At 37.2% G+C, this 20,307-nt stretch overlaps 1 pseudogene; it reads right to left on the reverse strand.

The window, feature by feature from the left end:
• Nucleotides 1–4,873: 4,873 nt before the first annotated feature.
• On the reverse strand, nt 4,874–12,510 carry LOC143595295 (ethylene-responsive transcription factor ERF043 pseudogene; annotated as a pseudogene).
• Between the last annotated feature and the right edge of the window lie 7,797 nt (nt 12,511–20,307).

Here is a 20,307-nt window from a genome sequence, read left to right on the forward strand (position 1 = left end):
ACACGCTAATCTAGACACTAAGTAATAAATTCTAGACTCTTAAACTTAACTAAACTACTAACCGGCAAGTGAACCGGTCGACTCTAGTACAGCTAAGTAAGTCCGGTTATCGAACCCACGAGACTCTTTAAATTACGTTTACTAGCTAATTAGACTCGACTACAAAACACGACTTATTATTTATATTTGTTTAAGGGGGTTTTTATTTAAAATACTAAATTAATACTATAATTAAAACTAATTAAGAAAACAAATAAATTAAACGAAAACAAAGTTTGTTATGAAAATAAGATGATGATGAGAAAACTACATAGGCTAGACTCCCCTAAATTTTGGTAATGAATTGACTCGGGAAAATATTTAGTTATGGACTGAGATCGTAAAATAGACACTTAAAAGAAAAACCAAATAGGACCCCTGACCCTTCTCAAGAGAAAGCCTATGGATTTCTAACAAGTTTTAACGCACACCAGTATTAAAAATCAAGTTCGCTTACGGTCACCCAATTGTTTACAATTTAGTTCCTTTATACGAAATCCTACCTTACAGCGCGGAAATCAAAGGCAGTTTAATATATCGAATTGATTCAATAGACAATAATTAAATAATCAAACCAAGACGGACTCCTTACGAAGAACTAAATCTAGCAAGATCAAATAATAAAGATCTATCAATAACCTAGCACCTTATAGATTTAGGTTAGCAGCACACCTAGGTTTAATTAATTAATAATTATTATTCCTATGATCTTAATGCATATCAATCATAAAATAGTCAAAAACACAAAGTAGATGACCTAATAGCAACCTATCCTAATAACAAGCAATAATCTAGGCAACTATGGAATAATAACAATTAATCAAACAATCCTAAATATCCATATGCATCAATTTAATATGATTAAACCTTTTACTAAATCATAAAAATCATAACGATAAATAAATCCCAAATCAAAACACAACGTCAAAATAGGTTCATCATAATCCTAGGCAGTCTATAATTTTTAGCCTAACATCATAAAATAAAACAAAACAATAATAAAGGAATTCATGGTGGAAAACAAAAGAAACGAAAGATTAAAGGCGATAAAACCCGTGGTCTTCGTTCTTGGATGATAAGCACGCCACCGTATGATTCCAAGCCTTCAAAACCTCCAAAAGATCACCTCTTGAGCTCCAAATTTTGTTTATGGCTTTCAAGTTATTATTAGGGTTAAGTTTATGGGTGTTTATATAGACTTTTAAGGCCCATAAACTTAAAATTAGTAGAAGATTCTGTAAATCTAAGCCCATAAACTTAATATTTGTAGAATATTCTAGAAACCTGAGCCCAAAGTGCTACGCGACGGGCCTTCTTCCATTTTGCTTGTTTTCGCCCTCTTTTTGACATGATTGAAACCCGGAACCTAAAATATTCAAATAAATTAGTAATATACAAATTCTAATAAAAAACGAACGAAAACTAATAAAATATTATATTAAATATACAAGGGATTTATATATATTTAGCCTTATATCAATCGTCGCACTGGAGGAATCAAACGCCAAAAGGGCAGAACGAGAGATTGCCCTCCTCAAGCTTATCAAGGAGATGAAGCAAAGGGCTCTAGAGGACGAAAAGGAGAAGGCGGCCCTAAAGGAAAGGATACGGGTGTTGGAAGAGCAAAAAGCAGCAAGTGATGAAGTTGCTGAAAATCAACGGTTATTGACCAATACCTTCCACACCCGCATCCAAAATCTTCAAACTTTGATGAATCATGAGGCGTCCGAGAATGCTAATCCGAGAGCCGATCACGCTAGACTTGGAGATCGATTGGGCACACTTGAAAGAAATTTACCAAGTGCTAGTGCTCTCAGAACAAGCATTAATTGAAGATGCCACAAGAAGGTGGGATGTTGAGAAGGAAGCTACAAACTCACAAGTTGCTGATTTGGAAAATCAACTCGCTTCCTCCACCTCTCTTGAATTGCTCAGATCAGACATGGAAGCCATCAAGGAAAGATTAAAAGATCAAGAGCGTCTGAATGAGCTACAACTCAAAACAAATGAGGAGATGGTGAGCAAATACCAAGCGGCCTCAGACCTGATGGGCATTCAGGAAGACGAATTTCATGGTCTGGAGGATAGGCTTGATGCTGTTTTTAGAACTTGGAGAAGGTCTGGCGAGACTTCTCAAGTTGGTGGATCGCAACCAGCCGCAGGTCCTTCTATGGCCATGCGAGGAGTATCGGTTGCTGTGTCAGAGGGAGAGGCGACTGTTGGTCGGTTAGTACAACAGGGCGGCCAATCTAACGGCGCTAGTGGTGGATATGATGGAGACGAAGAGGATGATGATGATGAAGAAGATGACAACATCGATGACGTAAATGACAGTTTTGATGATGATGATGGTGGTGGTGGCAACGGTGGTGGAGGAGATGGAGGAGCCGGGACGGCAGGAGGTGGAGGTGGAGGTGGAGCTAACACTCAATCACCTCCACAATCTCAACATGATACTCAAGACCCTGCTAACACCGGCTCAGCCAGTAAAGTCAGAGATGATGATTCGATACTTGACAGCTTATACAAAGATTCATCTCTCCGACAGACAATACAGGTGTAATCGCTGACTTTATTAATGCAGGTATAAACTTTGAGGAGTTCATAGAGGGAACTGAAAAGGAAATGGCGATGAATGAACAAGAAGATGACATCAATTACTCGCCAAATCTAGATACTCCTCCTGCTCAAGCTTCGGAGGCTCCTGCAACAGCTTCTGTCCCTGCACCACCACCAAAGAAGAAGCGTAAGACACATATCGTCATGGACTATGCGTCTGCCCGCGTGCTTAACTATCCATATCACGATGACTCACTGATCGTATATGCTAGATATGATCAAAGAAATAAGGTTTGGGCCATCAGACGCTACAGCGGGGATCTTATTTATCTTACTCATCACGAACTGAAGACTCTACCTGAGCTTGATCTAAATTACTTTCAGAAAGCTTTAGGTCCTGGTGCTACTGGGAGTACGCTGGAAAGTTGGGTCCCGACTTACCTGCAGCGTCAATCGAAAGTCAACTACAAGGACTTCGAACCAAATAAGGGTCGCAGATACCGGAACCCAAGAGAGATAGACCCGGCTACCGGAGAGCCTCGCAAGATGTGGAGATACAAGGCGCCCAAAGAATGTCACGAGATCTATCATGGCGAGCCTTATCTTCCCAACACTCTCTGAGATTTCATTGCTTGGGAATTTGATAACAAAACCGGCAAGGCCGTTATTCACTGCCGTGGTATGCACGAGATCAGAGTGTTTGACGAGCATGAACTTATGGGACTCCACATTGAAGATGTGAAGAAGCTCTACAAGAAGCCGCTGGGAACCGTCGAGGATATAGGCCGTCAGAATATCGACCGGATAGTAGAAGCCTTCAACAAGTTCGTGCGTAGACTTGTTGAACTTCCACTGACAGAGGACGAATGCCTGATTTACGACACCGACGGGTTTCAATACTAAAGACTAGAGGGAGATTATTAGTCCCATATATTTAGTCTTTTGTATTGTTTAAGTTATATGTTTGGGCCTACGGGTCATTTTGTATATTGTTGGGCCACAGTCCATTGTAAAGAAGCCCATTGGGCAATTGACATATCATACTTCTCATGCATGCTTCCCTATAAATAGGGAGCATGCCATGAGCAGCAAGGTTGTTGAAGTTGTTGAAGTTTGATATACAAAAGAAAATCTTTTGCAATAACTCTATAACTTTCTCTCTCTAACCTCTCCTTTCCTTAACCGAAAATAAACTCAAGATCCGAGACCTCTTGGTTGCTTAGTGTGATTTCCACTAACACTAAGTTAGGTTGATCCAAAAACATTGTTTGATCCACCCGACTTGGGACCTACAACTACTTTGTTACATTATTTTAGACATACAGGGGATTGCCATTTCCATTTAGTTAATTCATTTATTGTTCTATTTAATGCTTTGTGCCCCAAAATAGTAATGGTGACAAACTTTTAACACGTTTAATTGAATGATATTGCGCATCCAAAGGCTACTTGCACTTTATGATTATATTAATTAAGAAAGTTAGCGAAATTAAAATAATGTGGTTAAGATGTGTCACGGTAAATCACTCAAAATATACTCTTTCTATATTTTTTAACGGCCATTTGAATTATTGACTTACCCGATTATCTGCATTCCAACTTCAAATAGAAACCAACAATAAACGAGAAATGAATAGATTATTGAAACCGGTAATGAAAGAGCATGAATAAGAAATCTAAGCCACTCATTTCTTTTTAACCTTGATTAGATCTCTCTCGTTTTTTATGCAGGACTGGTAAATTAAATGAGTGACTAGTATGTGAATAGTTGGGACTGTGATAAAATGGTGAAAAGAGTGACCCAAATACTAAAAAGAAATAATCATAAAATCCTTTAAATTATTTAGTTCTATTTAATGAAGGGTTAAAATATATTTAATATAAAATGATTTCACCTATCCATATTTAATGAAACTAATTAATTCAATAATTAGTTTATAATAATAGGAAGTGTAAGGGTTATTCAGTAATCTGATACTAAATTAACAAAAGACTGACTAATTAAAAAGCTATTTAGAAAAATGCTTTTTTACTCAATCAAACAACCTCTCACGGATTTAAAATTAACCTTTTAATAAAATTGTTAAGAGGATACCAAGATAAGAAAATTCACATAACATAACATGAACTACATGAATAATATTATATCCAACTGCTTTAACCTTTTCAAAATGTTGAAATAAATATGTTCCAATAATGTAGAAGGGCCCCAACCAAATTTCTTTATAAAAAAGTCTAGAACATAAAAGACAAAACAATTCATTTACTCTTTCTTTCAATAATGCTGCCATGAATACGCATCAGAAAAAAATATGTCACTCTCTCCGGCGAAACAACCACCGTCGATGTCCACCGTCCACGGCGTCGACAACAAGTAACAATCCCACCCGGAATCCACAAACACGTAATCGTTTCTCGACTCAGCCGAGTCATAACCCGCTCCCAAAATCGGTAGTTCCAATATCTCGTCCAACTGCCTCATCCGACTTGGATATTAACGTTGACGGAGATGATGACGTGGAGGGTATAGGTTGGTTATTAGGGTTAAGATGATTCATAGCGGCAGCTTTAGTAGCTGCCGTTTGAATGTCACGTCGGGAGCACGTGACTGGACGTGGCAGCACACTCGCCAGTTCTGGGAAGTTAAGGATCACTGACGATCCTTTTATGGCAAGTGCTGCCACGTCATGTGCATGTGCTACCATTTTTGGGTCAGCAAATGTACCCAACCAAATTCTAGACTTCTTTTTCGGTTCCCGGATCTCGGATACCCATTTACCCCATGTCCGCATTCAAACGCCTCTATAAACCGGATGCTTATTAGTGTTGTTTTTGTTATCTTGGTCTCTCCTTCGTTTGCCCGCTTTCGTATTCGGGTCGTTAGCTAACATGTTTGAGTCTTGAAATGGATAGTCCGACCCAAATGAGAAAGAAAGTTTAGAGAGAGAGAAATGAACTAATGTGAGGATTTAGTGAAGAGGAAGAAATTGAGGAGTATACAAGTGTTGGAGGCTAAATGCACCCACAAATGTTGGTGTGAGTCCAATATGTATATACACACATATACATACATTAATATAGTGAGAGAAAAACAAGGGAAATTTCATATCATCTGCGAAGGGACTGGATACGTGACATGTATTATTTTATCCTTTGTTACTTTTTAGCACGAAGGGATATCAATGTGCTAAGAACAAAGAATGTCTCCAGTTTTAGAAGAGGGCCTTCTGTGATCAGTCTATGTGAAAGTAGCATATTGAATTGAGAGGTGATAAATATGAGAGATTATTAAGTGTTATGTAGTATAAAGAAAGAGTGAGAGAGACGGAATGAATAATAACAAATGTATGGGACTCCTTATATATGCGAGCGAAGAGCTTCCTTGAGTCTGTCTAGCTTCTATATGTGATAAAAAGTCATCTCCGTGGTTTAATTTGTGTACATAGATGATTTATTCCCCTTTTAGTGAAAGGGGTATTCTGTCTTTCGTAAGGATTCACCTCTCAATTCATGTCCTGTCACATAAAGTTAACTTCTTAGACTTATTGTAGCAATATATTTATATATATATATATACATGCTACTAAGCTTGTGAGCTAATAAGCTGTCGTGATGAAGCTTCTACCCTGTCGGCTTCTTTACTCGGTAGGTGATGCTTGTAACTTCTTAACTTTTGAGCTTTATACAGTTTTGTGGTTAATTTATAATGTAAGTTTCTTATCCTGTCTTTTTAATCGTATTGATGATGAATGATCATTACTTGTTACATGTATTTGTAGTTTTAATATTTGAATAACTACTACTTAACTGCTAATTAATGTGTAACTAAAAGTATTTAGATGTGTAATTTTTATTAAGAGAGAAAGAAACTACACTTAATTTCTTCAACAAAAAGCTACACAAACCCCATTTAAAGTATTAAAATTATATGTATACAATGTGTGTGGATTAAAATTATGTGTCAGCTGCGGCAAACTTCCAAGCAGGGCAGCGGCTCCACAACACTGGAGGTCCGTTTGCGCGCCTAGTGCCCGCCTTGCTTCATGTGGGTTACAGACTTTGCGTTGGAGATGCTCTTATACAGTGAAGGGATAAGATCACTACTAATTCTTATCTGTTTCTAAGATTTATAATTGCTTCATATATAGTTCTAATGCATGTGTTACTCTGCATATATTTACCTGTCATCAACATAAGGTAAATGTAGGTCTCGAAATCGGATCTGATAATGAACGGTTTTGTTCTTAATAATCGTGCGAGACGGGTGCAGTAAATCATACGATCGAACAAAATAATATAACGATAATATAAATAGTGAGCAACTCCGTAATCGGTTAAAAGATTGGTAATAAACGAATGAACCGACCCCACCCAAGGAGAGCTCCCCTTGGGTGAGTGATTTCGCCTTACAAAACACACACAAACAAACACAACAAGTCCCTATGTATAGCTAAAAAAACATTTTAGAAGCATTCTCCCGTTGAAGTTAAACGCGTGCACCGAAGCTCTAGTATCGTGTCCGAACTTCTCGCAGACATTAATTATTATCTTGACCTTGAATAAATAATGGGTTTCGTAATTTGATATCGCAAGTCACAAATATTGGCCTGTAGTAAACAAACTCCAAACTCTTTTATCTATTAATGATAAAATTGATTCAAACAACTTGTATGTGTGATCTTATATATATCTTGTAAGCATCTGATATAATGAGTTGTATATATTGATTAGATTTTATTTTAATTGTATATCCTGACCAATATCTTGCATTGTTTTTAATGGATTTTGAAACCTGAGTTAACTGATTTTTATGTGAAACTGTGTTAAGACAGTAAACTATTGATGAATGTTTATTAATATTTTCTTTTTTGATAATAGAACTTTAGTAAGAACGCCCAAAAAGGCTAACACCAACACGTTAAAAAACTAAGAGCTTTAATATCTTCCAAAATCTTCCTTGGGGTTGCATCTGCATTTGAGAAACGAGTCTCGTTTCAGGTCTTCCAAATGCACCAACACGCGATAACCAAAATGCCATGAATAATGTCCTTTGAAACTTCCTTCGGAACCTGTTAACAGAGGTAAAAAATATTCCATACCGTGAAAGCAAATATAGGATTGAGCTTGCACCAAATGCTAACAAAATGCCAAATAACCGATGAAACTGACCAAGAGGTGAAGATATGGTTCAAGGTCTCCCTAGTATTAGCGCAAAGTGGGCACGAAAGAACTTGAGTGAATGTTTCTAACAGTTAGAGCTGCCCGAGTAGGAATTCTATCCATCTCCACCATACACATGTAGATATTTCATTTACTAAGAACCCAATTGCACTATTTGTACTATTAGAATTAATTTAGATGTAAGTTTAAGGATTAATCTCCAAAAACTATTTAAGGATATATACAACTCACACAAGGTTATATATAACTAGATTCACACATTCAGATAAAATTGATATGATAATTGCTTGGATAAATAGAATAAATTTTGGGTTAATATTGGAGAAAGTTACTTATATTGTGATGCTAAACATAGTTGTGTCTTAGTACAGTCAATAATCTGAAATCTTAAAGAAATTAAGTTACACAACTATACAATGATTCTCCATCTCCTTGTGCATACGGTCTATCCGATTAAAGGCTGTACGTGGATGGCTCGACTATGTACAGTGGCACGGGATAGTCGTGTCCTTTGGTCAATCGAGTCAGCGGCTCTACACGAAGAGTGTATTCGCGGGTTGGTACGAACAAGATATTTTAGTTGGTTTATTTAAGTAAGACCTTTGTTTTATACCATGTTTTATCATACTTTGTATCCCATATTATATGTTGATTGCAGGTTATTAAACAAAACTGTATTCTAAGATTTTCGATAATTATTCGATCACCTTTACAATCAATTAAGGGATTCAGAAATTATTACTATGTTGCAATCAATTTAATCTTCCTATACTAATAAAAGAAAATAATGAGAATGATGTGGTAGTCTCATATTCATTCTTGGCTAATTTTTCCCTCTTAAATTCTTAATATTTTTTTGCAGGCATTTTAGAAACTTTTCATATAAATAAAGATTATATATTCTAAAATTGGACAATTTCTAACAAAATAAATAATTTTTATTATAATTTAGATGAGAAAATATAAAACTAAATAAAAATGGCATTGAAATATTAACCAATTTTAATTTTAATTTTAATTTCTAGTATATAATAATTTCAGGCATAATATTATACAAAGGAATGTACCAATAATAATAATAATAATAATAATAATAATTATTATTATTATTATTATTATTATAATATACGATTTCTTAGATTACGTTTTCATTTAAAAATTAAATCAATTTCCTTAACATCTTTAACTTTTCTAAATATTTATATTTTGTAACATAACAAAAATAAAAATATGCTTATGCATATGAATATATCTAACTATACTAATAAAAGAAAATAATTCTAGATACATGGCATTCTAAGGTTAATTCTCACTATCAAATTCCTGCACAAATCACTTCTCTTTTATTGTGGAAAAAAAATATATTTGTTCTAAATATAGTATTAATTATAAATTAATTGGTCAATCTCCATTGATTGAATTTTAATGCTATAAATTATATTGCAAACATACTTAATATAAAAAAAATTATTAGTATATATAATAATTACGTGTCATAAATATATTTTCTTAAAAATTAAAATGTATATAAAAGAGTTTATATTTAAAGAGTACACTAACATTTAATTTTTGAGACATCTTCATATCGAAGAAAACTATAATAAGTTTGTTTACTTTTTACAAATATTCAATGGTTAATAAGTCTTAAAAATCATAGACAAATTTTTCCTTTTTTATATTTAGTACAAGAGGCATCATAAAAGCTGTTTAAAAAGGAAAATTTGGTGTCTTTTTTGGTTTATGGTTTAGGATTTAGTGTATAGGGTTTAGGGTATGGAGTGAAAAACATTTTTGTGAAAAACTTTAACTACATCTTTCAGATCTAAATGTCTCATTGTTTTAAATGCAAATGGCATTGCTTCATTATTGTATACCGATGATAGAACAACCCATTCTAGATTTAAAATTCAAATGTATTTGATGATATAAAGCGACTATATTTTTAATACATTTTTTACATAATATAAAGATACTTAATTATCTTTATTTTATTTGTATTAAATTGTTCATTGTAATTTATACATTAACTTATACAGTGTAATACACGGGTTTCTAAAACTAGTGTGTGTGTATTATCTGATTTAAAAAATCTTTCATATGTAAAAGCATATTTAAATCACAAAAAAAAATGAATTTAATGGATTTGTCACACTACCAGCAGATCAGCCAAATATTTTTATTAAATATAACAAAATCCGAATTGGTTTTACAAACTCTTCTCTGATCCACCTTACACACACGCAGAATTTTAATATTGTATTTGATCAATGTGTTATGGGTTATATCATGCGTATCACACCTTCATTATTTTAAGTTTTCATATCCAAATCTTTTCTTTTGATTTATTATGTAATTGCATATCAAACATTCAAACGAAAATCAATGTTTCAATAGACTCATAATCAACTTCTTTTGTTTTCAAACTTTTACAAACTTAAACGCCACAGTGGCATTGGCTACGATGAGCTCTTTTATTTGTAACTTTTTTACTAAATAGATAAAAAAAAATAATAAATTGTCATATAATTATGTCTCATGGTTTGCAATATTGGGTAAAACGTGAAGGCGTTGGGCGTCATAATTAGGGTATTGCCACTGATAATATTGAAGTGTAAGCATTTACAAATTTGAAACATATAGAGTTGCCACGTCTTGTAAGTTAACTTCTGTATTTATGTATTGTTTTAATATTGAAGTTTATGTATTTGTGATTTTACATCTTATTATTATATGTTTTAAATTGCAAATATCTCATCAGAGTGCTTTTCACTGTTTCTTTACATATTGCTTAAAATTGTTGTACCTCTTGTTCTATTAACTCTGGCAGCTCCACGTTGATTTTCTGTCATCTTCAGCTGTTCCACGTATTGATGATTACTTTACACCTGTCTCTCTGTTTGGGTTTATTAGCGTCTTTTTTCTTCTTCTGGAAACATGCGATTACAGTGACCCGGTATTTTTATGTTTGGAGATTTGAATCCGGGTAAGTTGTTAATCAAGTGAGTATTTGTGATAGAAAATGGTGAAATTAAATGATGAAAAATCTTTCGTTCGATATTAGGATTGGGGGCTGAAATGTCAATTTCGTTCAATCTGTTTTGAGGGTTTTTTACTGTTCATATTTGAAAGTCTCCAAGATTGATTATGCTCAAAATAATTACAATAATAAATAGGCTAAACATCTCCTATGAATATGGACATATAATCAGTCCTAAAATAACATGATACACTATCTAAAAATACAAACAATCATTGATAACAAATCCCGTGAATTATGGTTGACTATTACCCCCCGTCAATCGTACAGGTGGGGGACCAACGCGAAGCATAGAACGAAATCGTTCAAAGAGGGGTCTTGGAAGGCTCTTAGTGAAAATATCTGCCACCTAGAGATTGGATGGAACGAACTTAGTGTAAAGACGACCAGAAGAGACTAATTCATGAACATAGTGATAGTCAATGTCGATATGCTTAGCCCGTTTATGAGAGACTGAATTTTGACTTAGGAAGATGGCACTTTTGTTGTCGCATAGTAGGGTCGGTCGGTCCGGTGGCAAAGCATGAAGTTCACGAAGAAGATGTGTGAGCCATATAATCTCAGCTGCAGTATTTGCCATTGCACGATACTCAGAATCGCAACTTGATTTGGAGACCGTAGGTTGTTTCTTTTCACTCCAAGAGACTAGGTTCGATGCACCTTGCCTAATCGGCATCCGAATAACCAACTAATTTGGTAGCTTGGTCTGTCAAAGGTTAGGCCGAAAGAAATTGTCCCTTTCACATATCTTAAAATGCGTTTGACTGATTGAAAGTGAGATGTAGTGGGTGATTGAAGGTGTTGACTAGCTTGGTTTACCGCGTAGGATAAATTCGGTCGTGTAATGGTAAGGTATTGAAGAGCACCAACCAAGGATCTATAAAATGTAGGATCATGAAACAAACTTCCCTGTGAGCTGAATGTTTCTGATGTAGAGAGAGGTGTAGGCACAGGCTTAGTATCCATTAACCTGCCCGAGCTAGAATATCATATGCATATTTAGCTTGGCTAAGAAAGAGGCCCGTTTTGGTGTGTGTTACTTCAAGTCCTAAGAAGTAACCTAAGGCTCTCAAGTCTTTGATTGAGAATTCCTTGTGAAGTTGAGACATGAAAGTGTGTATGAAGGAGCTGTTATTGCCAGTGATGATTATGTCATCTACATACACAAGGAGTTAGACGAGCACATAATTTTTCTTGAAAGTGAAGAGGAAGGTATCGGCTTGGCTGCAAATAAAACCATGGTTAGTGAGGAAGGTGCTAAGTCTTTGAAACCATGCACGTGGTGCTTGTTTGAGACCGTAAAGAGCCTTTTGTAATCGACATACATGGTTAGGATTGTTACTACTAAAAAACCCTGGTGGTTGTTCCATATAAACTGTTTCAACGAGATTACCATTAAGGAAGGCATTGCGAACATCTAATTGCCGTAAAGGCCATTCATAGATGGTAGCAAGAGCAAGGACAACGCGAACAGTTGAGGCTTTAACAACCCGACTGAAAGTGTGAGAGTAATCAAGTCCGGGTATTTGTGTGAACCCTTGAGCAACCAATCGAGCTTTATAACGATCTATGTTCCCATCAGATTTGTACTTTGTCCAAAAAATCCATGTTGAACCCACCACATTTGTATTGGAAGGGCGAGGTACCAATACCCAAGTGTTGTTATTCTTTAGAGCAAGAATTTCCTCTTCCATGGCCTCTACTGTTAGGTCCCGTTTTTGTATGTTTTAGTCTTTTGTATTAGTTCGGTTATTTATTTGGGGCCAATTGGTCATTTTGTATGTATTGGGCCACGGTCCATTGTAAAGAAGCCCATTGGGCCTTAGTGAATATAAATCATGCTTCTCATGCATGCCTCCCTATAAATAGGGAGCATGCCATGAGAGAAACAACCTTTTGCAAAAAACTCATTACACACTCTTCTTTCTCTCTCGGCTCTCTCTTTCTCTCTTTCTACTCTCAACCGAACATAATATCAAGATCCGAGACCTCTTGGTTGCTTAGTGTGATTTCCGCTAGCACTAAGTTAGGTTGATCCAAAGACGTTGTTAGATCCACCCACGCTTGGGACCTGCAATTGGTATCAGAGCTTCGGCTCACTAGTTGAGGGTTTTTGGATCACATCCTTGGGTTTTGATCTTGAGAAGAAGAAAACAAGTGCTCTTTACAAGAAAATTACAAAAAGAATCGGCAAAAATCTTCATAAAAATGTCTTAGAAGGTGTTCTTGGTTTGAAAAGTGCTGAAATTAACAAGCGAAAACTTTCGCTTCTCATGACATGAAAATCAGTGTACCAACCTTTGACCTGGTACTGATAGTTAGGTGGAACAGATTCCAAGAAAGATTACTTCTAGAAAACTGAACTTTTTCGCATCAATGAGTTTTTCGCTTCGCTTGAAACAATTTCGCTTCGCTTGAATAAATTTCGCTTCGCTTGAAAACTTTTCGCTTCGCTTGGAAAACTTTTTTGCTTCGCATATAATTTTTTCACTTCGCATCAAAAGTTTTTCGCTTCGCTTACCTGAACTTTTTCGCTTCGCTTAGCTGAACTTTTTCGCTTCGCTTGGTTTCGTTTTTTTTCGCTTCGCTTGAAAAGGTGTTTCGCGCGAAAAACTTACCAGTGTTGAATTTTTAAGCTGTTTAAAGTTTGCTAAGTATGAGACTTCTAAAATCATGACGAGTACTGATTCTGAGCTGCTGAAGGGGTATTTGTTGTTGGAAAACCAAGTAGGAACACCTACAAAGCCACCAAAGTATATGACCTTGGATGATAACTTTGCAGATTTCAAATGGAGATTCATGAATTATATCTCATTGATTGAGACTGATTTGATGAGATGTTTTGAACAAGGTCCTCATGTTCCCGTGACTCGCACTGATGCTGGGGAACAACTTAGGGCTCCAGATAACTATGATCAAGCAGACAGGGACCTATTAGCACAAGATAAGAAAGTCTATCTCATATTGACTGTTTGCCTTTCAAATGAAATCACTGAAACTCTTCATGAACAGACAAGTGCCAAAGGTCTGTGGGAAGCACTTGTTGAAAAAGTTGAGGGCAATGCCGAAATAAGGGAAAACAAGAAGGCCCTATTAAAGGAAGAATTCAATATGTTCAATCATCGTCAAGGTGAAGCTGTTTTGGATTTGGTAAAGAGATTTGAGAAGTTGATGGTAAGAATTAGGGCTGCAAGTGTCAACATTGCAAATGCTGAGGTCAACCACAAGTTGATGAATTCATTGCCATACAGCTGGAGTACCAATACTGTCACAATCAAGAGAACTACCGATCTAAATATGATGTCAAACACTGACTTGATATCCACTATCAAGTCATTTGAAATGGATGAGCAGATGAGAATGAACAATCATCTAAGTTCTCTGAATCAAGCTGGAGTGAGTTCTGCTTCTTCAATGCCAACTGCTTTTATAAGCAAAGCTCAACAGAATGTGTATCCCGTGACCACTCCCAAGTACTCCCCAAGTGTACCTTCACAACAACAACATTCATCTCAACAACTAATCAATCAGATTCTTCTAATACAAGTTCGTTTCAAAAGGCAGTCGACAATGCGGTTGCCCAAGCCTTAAAAGCTCAAGGGATTTCCTCATCTTCAAAACCTCAACCAAGCAAACCTTCAAGTCTCTATGAAGCACTACCCATGTTGAATGACTCCAACATTGCAATAGTTCACGCTTTTCTGTCAAGCCATGAAGAGTTGATGCAAGGAAATCTATTGCCACCACAATTTGAAGCTGGAGATTTAAGAGATATCAATCAAAAGGATCTTGAAAAGATGGATGTCAAGTACCAGATGGCAATGGTAGTGCAAAGAGCTACTAACTTCATGAAGACGTACAGGAAGGATAGCTTCAATGATTCAGACAGTGAAAGGATCGGGTTTGATAAGTTAAAGCTGCGTTGCTACAACTGTGGTGAGATAGGTCACTTTTCACGAGAATGCACGAATCCGTCAAAACCTGCCAATGATATTCGTGTGACTGAGGTAACAGAGGAGGAGAACAGCAAGGTTGCAGGAAAAAGGCATGAGGTGCAGAAACCAAGCAGCTCATCACAAAGAATTGGAGGTCATCCACACAAGGGCCACTCAAACTCAAACTCAAAGGCCCATGTCTCCCAATCGGAGGTCCAAGTTGGTGTGGATTGGGATAATCAATTTTAAGAGCTGTAGAATCCTCTCAACATGGCTGGCATGGCTCTCACAAACAATGAAGCTTCTTCATCTGCTGCTGCAAGTTCTGATACGTCACCATCTGATGAGGTAACAAGAAATCTTTGCTCTCATGCTTGCATAAATAAGGTTACATATTATAGATATCTTCAAGACGAAGTTTTGAAAGAAAATGCAAAACTTCGTCAACTAAATGCTGAGTATGTAAAGGCTGACAAGATATATGTTGAAAAGATTAAAGCACATCACGATGACGTAGCAAATCTTAAACTTAAAGTCTTTCAAGGAGAGCACAATGTCATCTATTATAAAGACATAATTATTAAACTAAAAGATGAGATTGAAAAGTTGAAACTTGATCTTTCTGATAAACGAGAAAAAGAAAAACAGGTTGAAAGATTTGAAGCATCATCTGAACAATTAGATGATCTTATCATAGCTCAAAGAAGTACTAAAGTTAAATTGGGACTAGGTTGTGATTATTCAGCGGTGCCTCCACCAATGAATGATAATTACACTTGCCTACCCCATTTTAGCTTTAATACTTCTCCTGATGAAGAGATAGCCTATGGTATTGGTAAACTACCAAAACCAGTGAAATTTGTTTCAGCTGCCTCTCCATCAACAGCTCAAATTTCATCATCTGATAATTCTAACGTCAACATGTCTTGTGTAGCAGGTGATGTAAGTGGTGGGAAGGTTAACCAGGGTTGTAAACCAAAAGGAGAGTTAGAACCACGTTTTGAATCCTGTGTGGGTCTAACAAAATCAATTAACAATCCTGTTTGTAACAAATTGTGTGAATCAATGATAGGAAGTTTAATGTCTAGATCAAAGGATGTATTTTATGAATCATCAAGTGATGACAGTTGTATAAATGTTTGCAATGAAAGTGAATGTTCCTCTTCTGATTCAGAATGTGAAACTGTATTTGATGAAACCATCGAAGTCAAGGTTAATGAACAGACTAGTCAAAGCTGCTCATCAACTGATAATAAAATTGAGAACTTAATAAAAGAGAAAATTAGCATTGAAAATGAAAAACCAAGCATTTCATGTAAATATGTTCCACCCAAGAAAACTTCATTTTCTCAAAATACAAATTATAACAATAGTTCTCAATATTATGATCAATTTGATAGTGACTTTTATTACTCTCAACAGAAACCTAGGCAATCAAATTATTTTGCAACTCATCATTCAAATGCTTACAATTATCAGTCAGATAGAGGTCACCAACATGTTAACCAAACAACATCACCTCATCCCACATATCTCAGTGAGCAAGATGTCTATAAATGCAACCAAATAAAATGTTGCTTCATTTGTGGAAATCCGTCTCATCTTGCAAGACATTGCAAGAAATGGCACAAACAACAAAGAGACTTCAACAGTAAGTTTGGTCAGACATTTCCTAGGTATAATGCTCAAACCAGGAAAATGCCTCACCAAACTTACACTTCAGCCAGTGAGACAAATTTAAGATCCAAAAGAACCGAAAAACCCAAGAAACCATTTTAGCTAACTCAAAGAGAAAGAAAGAGGTTAGAAAAGGGGTCTGAGGCTGAGAAGCCCAAGAACCTTTCAAAGGTTTTCTCAAAGGCTAATCAAGAAGATTTTGTGGTTAAGCCTAAACCAAAACGAAGGCAATCCAGAAAACTTTTCAAAAACCGAGGTAACCATAATTCAAGTTCCTCGAGGGATTGTTCCTCAGATTCTGATTCACCAAAGGATTATATTTTCAGAAATCATAAAATTAAACTTGGTGATTTTGTGTTTAACCTTCCCGAGACAAGAGTGTCTCGGGAAACCCTCCACTAACTGGTTCTTCGTGTGTGCAGGGACAGCCTGGACGGCCTGTCAACAGTATTTGGTACTTAGACAGTGGCTGCACCCGACACATGACAGGAGACGAGTCGCTGTTGTTCGATATCAAACCATTCAACGGTGGTCACGTTTCTTTTGCCGGTGATATTGGAGGAGAGATAACGAAACAAGGGAATGTCTCGAATAGTACTTTGACATTCGATGAAGTCAATCTGGTGGAACAGCTCAACCACAACCTGCTCAGCATCTCTAAAATCTGTGATAAGAAATTTTCAACCCTATTTACTGAAAATGAATGTCTCATTCTGAAACCAGGTTTTAAAGTCCCTGAAGAATGGATTATGATGCGTACTCCGAGACACAACGATGCTTACATTCTGGACATGAAAAGCAATTACTCCATGCGGTCTGCTTCTTGCTTGATGTCCAAGGCCTCGGAGAATGATTCATCCTTATGGCAACGACGGTTGGGTCACGTCAACTTTAAGAACTTGAACAAGTTGGTTAAAGGTGACCATGTGAGGGGTTTGCCAGTAAAATCTTTTCACTGTGCTGAAAAATGTTTATCCTGCTCTAAATGCAAACAGCACAAACTCCCTCATAGGCCCAAGCTTGTCAATTCCATCAATTCCACTCTTCAATTGTTTCACATGGATCTTTTTGGTCCAATTCAACCAATGGCAATAGGTCGAAAAGCCTATTGTCTGGTTATTACTGATGACTTTTCGCGTTTCGGTTGGATATTTCTGTTAGGGCACAAGGACGAGACGTCACAGTTTCTGCTCAGGTTTATCGTGTTGGTTGAGAATCAAACTGACAAGAATGTGAAATGTATCAAAAGTGACAACGGCACAGAATTCTGCAACAAGATGGTGAATGAATTCTGTCAAAACAAGGGAATTGTTCATCAACTCAGCGCACCTTATACTCCCGAACAAAATGGGGTGCTGAGAGAAGAAACCGTACTTTGATGGAAGCCGCTAGAATAATGCTCTCATATTCCAAACTACCATTGCTTTTCTGGGGTGAAGCTATCAACGCTGCTTGTTTTACACAGAATCGTGTGCTTCTGAACAAAAGACTGAACAAGACTCCGTATGAAGTCTTCTATGGAACGAAGCCAAGGGTAAATTTCTTCAGAACGTTTGGATGTCCCTGTATCATACTCCAAACAAATGTTGGAACAACCTCCAAGTTTGCTGAAAAGGCGGATGAGTGCTACTTTGTTGGTTATTCTGCTGATAAAAGTGCTTATCGCGTGTATAACAAGAAATCAAGAGTAATCTTGGAGTCCTTCAACATTGATTGGCAAGATTTAAACCCTACTGATGCACACAATGGTCCAGACTGGATGTTTGATTATGAAAAATTGTTCAAGCAATTTCATGGAATGTACATGACACTTGTTGTACCAAAGGTTTCTCCTGTTGTTACTCCAGTTGTTCAACCTGATGATGATCAGTCTATCCTGATGCATGCTGTTTTAAAAGATCTTGGACATGTTGACATAGCTGCTGCTGCACCTATACTTAATGTACAACCCGTGGCTAATCAACAAGTCTCGGTTGTTGTTGACCAGCGCTCTGTCGACACCACTGAAATGCAAGCTGTTGAAGACATGACTGGTTCTGATTCTGATTCATACGTGTCAGCAGACAACAATCAAAATGTTCATGTTAATCAAGTAGAGCCACCTCCTGCAGAACCAAGTGTGGTGTAATCGGTCCCCACACCTCCCTCAGAAGAAGACAATCAAGGTCCTGCAATGGAGGTTGATGCATCAAGTGTGTAGGTTGAACCAAGTCCGAATGAAACTTTTGATAACACCAACACAACTACTGTTCCAGCTGTTGCTGTTCCATTCTATGACAACCTATGGGAAGGTCCCATTGCTACAAAACATTTGGTTGAACCACAAAAGGATGGAACTAATCCCCAACCGAGTGTTTCTGTCCCTGCGACCACTATCTTCCATCCCATAGAGAGCCTGACCATCCAACTTGAGGCCACACCAATCGAGCATGTCGACCAAATTCCACGGCTGCCAATTCATCATCGACATCCGACTGAGAACATCATCGGAGATCCGTCCGTTGGCATCCAAACACGCAGTACTTCCGGTAACATTAACAGATGTCTTTTTGCTTGTTTTATTTCACAGGTGGAACCCAAGGACTACAAAGTCGCACTGAAAGACAACTCCTGGGTAGAGGCCATGCAAGAAGAGCTGTTACAGTTTAAGAAGCTGAATGTTTTGAGGCTAGTAAAGAAACCAGAAAATAAAAGGCCGATTGGAACGAAATGGGTGTTCCGAAATAAAAAGGATGACAATGGGGTGATCATTAGAAATAAAGCCCGGCTTGTTGTACAAGGCTTTTGGCAACGTGAAGTCTTGATTACGATGAAGTCTATGCACCGGTGGCCAGACTGGAAGCAATTCGCATCTTTCTGGCATACGCCTCGTACATGAACTTCAAAGTGTATCAAATGGACGTGAAGACTGCTTTCTTATATGGAAAAGTAAAAGAATAGATCTATGTCAGTCAACCTCCAAGTTTTGAGGATCCAACTCATCCTGATCATGTTTACCGCCTTGACAAAGCACTATATGGTCTTCACCAAGCACCTCGTGCATGGTATGCCACACTGGCTGATCATTTAGTGAAGAATGGTTACAAGAGAGGAATCGTCGATCAAACACTCTTTGTCAAGAAGGTCAACAATGATTTGATTATGGTTCAAGTATATGTCGATGACATTATCTTCGGGTCCACAAATGAGGATCTGTGCAAGGAGTTCTCTGAGGTTATGCAAAAGCGATTTGAGATGAGTTCCTTAGAGGAGATGACTTTCTTCTTGGGCTTACAAGTTGAGCAGAAGAAGGACGGGACTTTGATTCACCAAGAAAAGTACATTCAAGACATTGTTTAGAAATTTGGTTTCAAGGACTCATCATCATTCATGACACCAATCTCAACACGACCTGTTCTAGCTCCTGATCTATCGGGAAAACCAATCGATCAACACCTTTACAGGTCAATGATTGGTTCCCTGATGTATCTCACTGCAAGCAGACCGGACATCATGTTTGTCAGTGTGCCACATATTAGTCAGACCCGAGAGAATCCCACATGATGGCTGTCAAGCGTATTTTCAAATACTTGAAGGGTAGACCACGTTTTGGTCTTTGGTATCCAAAGGAATCTCCCTTGGAACTTCATGCTTAAACCGACAGTGATTATGGGGGATGCAACTTGGACAGAAAGTCTACATCTGGTGGATGTCAATTCCTGGGAGATCGGTTGATCTCATGACAGTGCAAGAAACAAGTCACCGTGTCCACCTCCACAGCAGAAGCCGAGTACATTGCTGCATCCAGCTGCTGCTCTCAAGTGATATGGATCCAGCATCAGCTGCTGGATTACGGTTTGAATTTCTATGCATCAACGATCAAATGTGATAATGAGGCGG

This window comes from Bidens hawaiensis, unplaced genomic scaffold, assembly GCF_021521415.1.
Source record: "Bidens hawaiensis isolate Kalapana, Puna unplaced genomic scaffold, B.hawaiensis_p1.1 tig00044873_1, whole genome shotgun sequence".
Lineage (NCBI taxonomy): Eukaryota > Viridiplantae > Streptophyta > Magnoliopsida > Asterales > Asteraceae > Bidens > Bidens hawaiensis.